General features: G+C 40.4%; 1 pseudogene; it reads right to left on the bottom strand.

The window, feature by feature from the left end:
• Positions 1-535: 535 nt before the first annotated feature.
• LOC142436853 (U6 spliceosomal RNA) lies at positions 536-636 on the bottom strand (annotated as a pseudogene).
• Between the last annotated feature and the right edge of the window lie 9,247 nt (positions 637-9,883).

Below are 9,883 nucleotides of genomic sequence, written 5' to 3'. Positions count from 1 at the left end.
TTTCATGTGATTATTAGCTACACACATCCTCTTTGGAGAACTGTTTATACTTTTGCCCATACGAAATTGATTACCTGAAATGTAATAAAAATTAGAAATAAAAATTTATTTACCTATTTTATTTTTTAAAGGATATTTCATTGCATTTTCAGTGAAGGCTTAGATGCAGTTTAGATTCTCTTTCCATAATGTCTACACAAGTTGTCAATTGACATTAGTTACATTCTTCACAATGCAATAGCATTCATTTCTGTTCAGGTTGTCCCATTTTCATTAATCTACTTTCCATTTCCCCATGTCTTCTCATCTTTTCTAAACAATAATTATTGACCATTTGACCTTATATAAGTGATTTTTTAAAGAAGCCTAGTACATACAAATGATTTCCTTTTTTTTTTGTTTATTTGAGCCAAGCTATTACTTAGGTTAAAGTGGGTTGATTTTACTTGACAATTTAAAATTATCTTAGTGTAGTAGTCTCAACTGACTTTTAAGTATGGATTTTTAATGAAGCTTTTGATATTTTACTGAAGCAAAAAATGCGAAAATCTTCACCAATTTGAGTGTAATCTTTGGGCAGGGTCTGTGCTGATCTTTTTTGTACCATTCTGATTTTACTATATGTGTTTCTAAAACTGGTTATATGTGGATTTTTAAAAAGGAATTTGCCATTGTGTTTCATAAATTTTTTTTCTATTTTATCAGTATCCAACTATGTGAAATTAATGAGAACAGTTGGTAAGTGGGCAGAATAGGACTGTGGTGTGTGTACACTCATAATCTTTTTTTTAAATCATTATATTGGGGACTCTTACAGCTCTTGTCATAATGCATAGATATATTATGTCAAGAACATTTGTACATATGTTGCCATCATCATTTTCAAAACATTTTCTTTTCACTCGTAATCAGACGTCCTGCTTTTGGCGGGACAGTCCCGATTTTTAACAATTGTTTCCGCATCCCGCGGCATTTTTAATAAGTCCTGATTTTGGAAAAGAATGCACAAGCTAGGTTATATGGTTTTCAGCTGCCATGTGGCTATTTCACCAGGATATGAGTTTTATCAATGGTGTCCCGCTGGTGTCCCGCTTTACCAATGTTAAAATCTGGTCACCTACACCAAGTGCTGTCTTCCTTCATCCACTTTTATGTTGTCTGTCCCCCTTGGAGTGGGTTATATGTTGATCATAGTGATTGGTTCCATATTTCTCCTCCCAACTTCCCCTTCCTTTTCAGGTGTCACTGCTCTCATTATTGGTCCTAAGAGGGTTATCTGTCCCAGATTCCCTGTGTTGTGAGCTCTTATCCGTAGCAGTGTACATGCTCTGGTTTAGCCGACTTGTAAGGTAGAATTGGGGTCATGATAGTGAGGGGGAAGGAAGCATTAAAGAACTAGAGGAAAATTGTATGTTTCATCAATGCCATACTGCATTATGACTGGCTCGTCTCTTCCTTGTGACCCTTCTGAGAGGGGATGTCCAATTGTCTACAGATGGGTTTTTGGTCTCCACTCTGCACACCGCCTCATTCATATTGATATAATTTTTTGTTCTGGGTCTTCGATGCCTGATCCCTGATCCCATCGACACCTCATGATCACAGAGATGGGTGTACTTTTTATATGTAGGTTTTGTTGCTTCTCAATTAGGTGTCCACTTATCTTCAAGCCTTTAAGACCCCAGATGCTTTATCTTTTGATAGTCAGACACCATCAGCTTTCTTCACCACATTTGCTTATGCACCCATTGTGTCTTTAGCCATCTTGTTGGGAAGGTGAGCATTACAAAGTGTTCTTGCATTGAGGGAGTACTTGTGTAGAGGCCCAATATCCATCTACTACCTTAATACTTAACATTTAAATATATATACATAGATCTATTTCCCTATCATTGTATATAAATATATGTACATATATACATGCCTCTATTTAGACCTTTAGAAATATCCTTTGACTCCTAGTTTTTTCCTCTATTTCCTTTTACTTTTCTCTCATCCCACTATCATGTTTCAGGTTTCAGGTTTCAGGTTTCAGGTTTCAGTAATTCCTCTCAGCTACATTGCTCTTGATCAAGCCCCACCAGGCATCCTACATCCTCCTCCCTGTGTATTTTACATCACTTGTTCCTTTGTCCTTAGGATTGTTGACACACCCCTTCCTTTTTCCACCTCCCCCTCTTCTATGTCCCCTCTCCTGAAACAGTTGTTCCTGTTCATTTCACCACCAGATTGTTTATTCTGCCTATCTTATCCGTCTAGACAGACATGCAAAAACAACAATAAGCACAAAACCAAAATAAAACAAACAGCAAAAAGCAAAACAAAACAAAACAAAAAACCCTCAAGCAAACAAACAACAAAAAAGAAAACCCTATAAATAGTTCCAGGTCTGATTTGTTGTTTTTTATGAGGGTTTTCCGGTTGAGTTTTGATGGGGTGCCATGCTCTGGCCCCAAAGTCTATTTCTGGTATTCCCCGGGGACTTAAATGCTTTGCTCCCCTTACTGCTCTGCAGGCCCTTCATGTTTCTCCCTGGTGTGGTGGGGTCAGATTGGGCTCACTTCCTGCATTGTGTCTCCAGTCTTGTGCCCCTTAACGCTCGGGGTCAGTGAGGGATATTGTGTCTCATAGTGGGGCTAGCCCTATGGTTCTCTCTGTACATTGACTGTTCAGAGCAGGAATATCATCTTTGTGGTTTGGTGGGCCAGAATATGTTCCATTTTCCTTCCTTCTTTGCTTGCTCCTGTGTGCTCTGCTCAGACATGCCCCTCTCCCTGAACCGTAGCTTCAGTGCTAAACTAATTTTTCTTTCTGTTTTTTTTCTTTCTTTCCGTTTTTTTTTGCTTCATATAAGTAAAGACTGATTGTTTTCTTCGAAATAGCTTTTCACCAGTTGTTAAGATCCCAGACTCTATTCAATAAACTAAGCTAATTGTTATGTCGATTAACCAAAGCATTTGAACCTGTTTTTAAACTTAGAAAACCAATCTCGAGAGGTATAATGCAAATATATGCATACACATATTCACACACATTCTGGCATATGAATATACACAAGTAACCCTGGGGGAGTAGAGGGTTAAATATTGGGCTGCTAACAACAAAATCAACGCTTCAAATCCACTAGCCACTTCATAAGAGAAAGATGAAACTTTCTACTTCTCTAAAGATTTATAGCATTAGAAAACCTATGAAATGTTTATAAAAGTATATATATATCTTCTGGTTGTTGTTACTGTTGCCAAATTATATGTGCTACAGTGATTGCCAAAAGATCCTTTTTTCTTATGTACATCTTGGTAAAATTGTTTACTTTTGTTAAGTTGTGCGCATATCACATTCACTTGGTGTTGTTACCATCACCAAACACACCAGTATGTATAATCTAAAGAGAAACTCATTTCTCCAATCTGCCCCAATCCCTAGAAGTCACTAATAAATATTAGTTTTTATGTTTATCTTTTCATGTTATTTCTTAAAAGTGAAAATGTATAATACTTCCTTTTGGTGATTGACTTATTTTGCTCCACACAAGATTCATCCATGTTGCAAGATGTTTTAGAAGGATATTTTTCTTTATCTCTGAGTAGCGTTTTATTGATATATGTACTACACATTATTTATCCATTCATCTAATGATGGACACTTAGATAATTTTTATATTTTTGCTGATATGAATAGTATGGCAATAAACATAGGTGTGTATATGCATGTGTTTTTCTCACTCCAATATACCTATAAAAAAAAAACTCACTCCATTGTATCAATTTTAACTCATAGTGAACCTGTAGGAGAGAGTAGAATTGCTCTCCTGACAGGGGAAGCCAGCCCCTAACACATCATTACTGGTCCAGTAGGTGCAATTGTACATCAATAATAAGTCAAGATTATAGCAAAGTTACAGAGAGCATGAGAGATAGAAGAGAAATATTGAAATAAATGGAGTCAGAAACAATTCATAGTAGCATGCTCACCTCAGCCCCCCTTGGTGGTCCACGTGGAGAGAGAGAGAGCTCTTTAATGCTTGCCCAGGGTTTTATATTCTCTGGAGACCTGCAAGCCCCCTAATTACAGGTAAGGACGTACGTCACAGGAAGGGGCTGTGCTATAGGTAATACAGTAATGAGAGGGGGTGGTCTAGGGAACTACACGCAATAGGAAGAGGAGGGATTGGGGGTATACATGTGACAAGATGGGCAGATCCTAGATTTAGGATGGCAACCTAACCTTGACCTGTTTTCTGGACCTTCATAGGAACCATAAACAGTAGGGTGTAAACCCCACCTACAGGAACCAAGCTAATGGTCCCAAGCTTCAGTGAGAAGTAATCTGTTGTCTCCAGCAGCAGGGAGCAGGCCCACCCCTGTGGTGTGGGGAGACAGCAGTCTGGCAGGGACTGCCTTCAGGGAAGATGTCTATAAGCATCTGACCTCCCCCCACACTCCCCAGGGTTTGTAAAGCACCAAATTTTTATGGGAGCAGAAAATTTCAGCTATGAAGTGCTGGTGAGTTCAAAATGCTGACCTTTGGTTAATACCTTACAATAAAACCAATTAAGTGGTTAGAGCTCCTGTATATACTGAGAAGTAGAATTTCTGGGTGGCATAGCAGGTTATGAGTAGGGTCAAAGAAAGATTAAGCTGTCTTCTCCCATAAATATTTACATTCCCCCAAACCTAAAGGGGCATGTCTACTCTGTGTTAATGGGTCACTATGAGTTAATTGAAGCCATGGCAGTGGGTTTGGTTGGGGGTGGAGGGTTATTTGTTTTTATTTTATGACAACATTTTCTCTAGTAGTTGGAGGAATTTCCAGACTGTTTGATAGATTTTGCATTCCCACAAACAGTCGGTGAGAATTCTAATTTTTCCAAATCCCTTCAAACCTTTGTTCTTTTCCATTTTAAAGTTTATTTTCATCCTAACTGTTCCTGGTGGGAGTGAAATGCTTATCCCTGGTTGCTTTTGATTTGCATTTATCTGATGGCTAATAACATTGATAATCTTTATATGTGTCTGTCAACTATTGAAATATCCTTTGTTGGAGTGTTTGCTCATGTACTTTATTAAGTTATTTATTATACCTTTTCCCAGTTTTAATTGGGTTGCATGTGTGTGTGGTGTTTGTGGTGGTTGTGGTTATTCCATCAATTAGCTTTAACCTGTGTCTTTACAATTAAACTGCACTTCTGTGGAAACATTTAGTTGGATCTTAGTTAGTAGCTTTGTATTATTTTGATTTTTATTCTAAACTAGGCATTTTAATAGTTATCAACACCAACTAGACATATTTACTCCATGGTTTTGTTGCACATAAATCTCTGGATTTTCTTAGGAATTAAAGATGCTGTCAGATAAGCCAAGAAATAATTTGTTTTCTCACCTACTGCACATCCCTGGTGGTATCGTGTATAAACAATGGACTGTGATTTGAAAGATCACCAACAGTGAAAGCACAAGCCACTCCTTGAGAGAAAGACCTGCGGCTTTCTACTCCAATGTGGTTACAGTCTCAGAAAATCACAGGGGCATTTCTATCCTGTTCAAAAGGGTTACCATGAGTCAACATTGACATGATGGCAGCAAGTTGAAGGGCTCTTTTTGTGTGTCATAATCATATGATACTAATTAATTGGAATCCAAGGAGTTGTTGATCATATGCGGGCCCTTCTCTCACTGGTTCTGAAGATTTGGGTCTTGGCAGATTCTTGACTCATTAAAGCAATGGTAGAACTTCCAAACAGGGATTTCATGTTCAAATGCTGTACCACTGAAGCTGTCTAGGACCAAGTATCCTCAGTTTTTCTGTGTGAAACAAACCCTTTAGGCTACTTGCACACAAAATGTGGAGCCTATACTGGCTTCCTCGGTTTCAAGTGATGGACACTGTAGCACACGTGTTCCCAGAGGCTCATACAGGATTAGGAACCTGGGAGAATCATGTTAAAAACAGTGTTTAGGAAGTCGATTCTCTTTCTGGGATATAGTATTTGGGAAACTGGATAATTGGAAAAATAGTGTTACTTCCAAACCTAGTTCGGTCATCTCAGACTTCAGAATAAAGATGATTAGCAAAATATATGTGCTTCATATGGACAACAGTGGGGAAAATTTAGCTAGACCCTACATTTGTTTCACAGCTGCAACTAAATACTCTACTGTTATTTTCTCTCATGAGAAGAATTTATCTACATGGCCACACAGAGAATTGACCCAAAAAGATAGCACCTTCTTTTCCTACTGTGCATTCTATTTTCATTAAGACTCCATATACCTCATTTCATGATTTTTCAATTGCCTTGACATTTCTCAGAGGCAGATCACATGGATTGCATTTTGTCTTCTCCCTTAGATAAAGGAGGAAACTAACATGTGGAGACTAACAAATTACCTTTTTCAAAATATAAAAACAAACTGTAATATCTCAACATGATTCAAGTGATATGAGGGAAAAGCCCAATATAACCTATTGCTTAGTTCAGTTACTGCATTCATCTCACTATCAAAACAATCACGTGTTCATAGAATAAAACTTTGGTGAACATGGGCTCATATTTTGAAATAAATTCACACATTTCTTAGAAAAGCATTCCCTCAGAGTTACTAGTGAAGAAACTTGTTTGAATAAATTAAATGCTAAGAAATCATCCCGAGTGAGGTCCAGGTAGGATGGCAGGGGCCAGACCAAGTCCAAGTATACATATGGCAGCCAACTAAAAAGGGGGCGGGGAGGGAGGAAAAGGGAAAGAAAAAAAAAGTGTGGTGGGGGAATAGGACACTGAGCCACCCAAAGGGAGGGTATTGTTTGTGCCTCCACAGGGACCGAGGGACCAGATAATAAGCCACTGCCAGATGAATGCAGTGTGCCAAGAAGGAGTGGGGAGCCAGTATAGGGGCCTGAGGGCTTGGCCCCATATCAGCTATGTGGAAAACTGTCCTTTCTGTCAGAAGAATTTACTTGAGAGGATGGCACTGAAGCTGCAGCTAGGAGAGAGGAGTATGTCTGATGAGACCAAATGGGAGCAAATGAAGGGGGAGGAAGAGAGTGGAGCACATCCTGGCCCATCAGGCCGGGAGGATGATATCCCCGCTCTGAACAGCCAGTGCACAGAGTGGACAATATGGTTGATCCCATTACGAAACAAGCTGTCCCTTGATGGCCCAGGGCCCTAAGGGGGACAACACTGGAGACTCACTGTTGGGTTGGCCCAGACTGACCCTGTGACACTGAGGCAAACCACTAAAACCATGTGGCAAACCAACTGTGGGAACAGCGCAGGGAGCCCCTGAGAGAGTACAAAGGACAGACCCTGGGGCCAGAGCATGGTACCCCATCGGACCTGACTGAAGGACACGCCTAGAGATAAAAAATCAGACCGTGATCTATTTACAGGTTTTTCTTTCTTTTAAATTTTTTTTCTTTTAATTAATTTATTTTTCTATGGGTAATTGGATTTCTTTTTTGTTTTCATCGCTGTGTTCATTGCCTGTCTTGCTATGGCTTGATTTTTGGTCTATATTATTATCTCTGCAGATCTATCTAGAAAAGGTAGGCTGGACGAATTGTCTGGAGGAGAAAACAATGGGATCAATGGTTCCAGGGGGACACGGGAGAGGGGGATGCGGGAGTAAGGAGGTGGTGCTGACCAACCCAGGGACAGGGGAGTAACAAGTGATCCAAAGTCAGTGGCAAGGAGGGTGTGAGAGGCCTGGTAGGGATCCAGAAAGGGCAATGTGACCGAAAGAAGTTACTGAAACCCAAATGAAGGCTGAGCATGATAAATGGGACAAGAGGAACATAAAAGGAAATAGAGGAAAGAACTAGGTGATAAAGGCTATTTATAGAGGTCTAAAGACTGGAATGTACATATGTAAATATATTTATATAAGAGTTCGGGGAAACAGATCAACATGCATATTCTTATAGGTTTAGTATTAAGGCAACAGATGGACATTGGGCCTCCACTCAAGCACTTACTCAATGCAAGAACACATTGTTCTATTAAATTGGCATTCCAGGATGCACACCTTCCTGACACGATTGTTGAAGAAAAATGTGTGCATGAACAAACGTGGTGAAGAAAGCTGATGGTGCACAGCTATCAAAAGATATAGCATCTGGGGTCTAAAGGCTTGAAGATAAACAAGAGGCCATCTAGCTGAGAAGCATCAAAGCCCACATGGAAGAAGCACACCAGCCTGTCTGACCACAGGTGTAGAAGTGACCAGTTATCAGACATCAAAGAGCTAAAAACCGTATCAGTGGGTGCCCACCTCCCTGATATGATCACTGAGGACAAACGTGTTCATAAGCAAATGTGGTGAAGAAAGCTGATGGTGCTCGGCTATCAAAAGATATAGTGTCTGGGGCCTTAAAGGCTTGAAGCTAAACAAGCAGTCATGTAGCCCAAAAGCAACAAAGCCCACTTGGAAGAAGAATACCACTCTGTGTAACCATGAACTGTCAAAGGGTTCAGGTATCAAGCATCAAAGAACAAAAAAATCATATCATTGTAAATGTGGGTGAGTGCAGAGTGGAGACTCAAAGCCCATCGGTAGGCAACTGGCCACCCCATTACTGAAGGGTTGTGTGGAGGAGATGAGCCAGTGAGGGTGCAGGGTAGCGAAGATGAAACATACAACTTTCCACTAGTTCTTAAATACTTCCTCCCCCCTACCCCACACTATCATGATCCCAATTCTACCTTACAAATCTGGCTAGACCAGAGGATGTGCATTGGTACAGATAGCAACTGGAAACACAGGGAATCCAAGACAGATGACTTCTTCAGGATAAGTGTTGAGAGTGGTGATGCCTGGAGGGTGCAGGGAAGTGGGGTAGAAAGGGGGAACTGACTACAAGAATCTACATATAGCCTCCTCCCTGGGGAATGGACAGCAGAGAAGAGGGCGGGGGTGGGGGGAGACATCGCACAGTGTAACATATAATAAAATAATAATAATTTATGAAGTATGAAGGGTTCATGAGGGAGGGTGGTGGGGAGGGAGGGGCTCAAGTAGAAGGCAAATGTTTTGAGAATGATGACGGCAACAAATGTACATATGTGCTTGACACAATGGATGTGTGTATGGATTGTGATAAGAATTGTATGAGCCCCCAAGAAAATGATTTAAAATAACCAAAATAAACCAACAACCCGGGTATTATAAATGGTCAAGAAAAGTTATTCACACTAAAATAAGGTTTTTTTAAAAACATTTTATTAGGGACTCATACAACTCTTATCATAATCCATGCATACATCAATTGTGTAAAGCACATCTGTACATTCTTTGCCCTCATCATTTTCAAAATATTTGCTCTCCACTTAAACCCTTTGCATAAAGTCCTTTATTCCCCTCCCTCCCCACTCCCCACTCCCTCATGAACCCTTGATAATTTATAAATTATTATTTTGTCATATCTTGCCCTATCCGGTGTCTCCCTTCACCCCTTTTCTGTTGTCCAACCCCCAGGGAGGAGGTCACATGTAGATCCTTGTAATCAGTTCCCTCTTTCGAACCCACTCACCCTCTACCCTCCCAGTATCGCCCCTCACACCCCTGGTCCTGAAGGTATCATATGCCCTGGATTCCCTGTGCCTCCAGCTCTTATCTGTACCAGTGTACATCCTCTGCTCTATCCAGAATAGCAAGGTAGAATTCAGATCATAGTAGTTGGGGGGGTGAGGTGGGGAGAAAGCATTTAGGAACTGGAGGAAAGCTGTATTCTTCATCAGTGCTACATCACACCCTGACTGACTCATCTCCTCCCCTGGACCCTTCTGGGAGGGGATCTCCAGCGGCTGACAAATAGGCTTTGGGTCTACACTCTGCACTTCGCCATTCATTCACTATGGTAAGATTTTTTTTTTTTTCTGATG

The sequence above is a fragment of the Tenrec ecaudatus genome, unplaced genomic scaffold (assembly GCF_050624435.1).
Source record: "Tenrec ecaudatus isolate mTenEca1 unplaced genomic scaffold, mTenEca1.hap1 Scaffold_699, whole genome shotgun sequence".
Taxonomy (NCBI): Eukaryota; Metazoa; Chordata; class Mammalia; order Afrosoricida; family Tenrecidae; genus Tenrec; species Tenrec ecaudatus.
The sequence above is the reverse complement of the archived record's forward strand: the minus strand, read 5'-3'. Positions and strand labels throughout refer to the sequence as shown.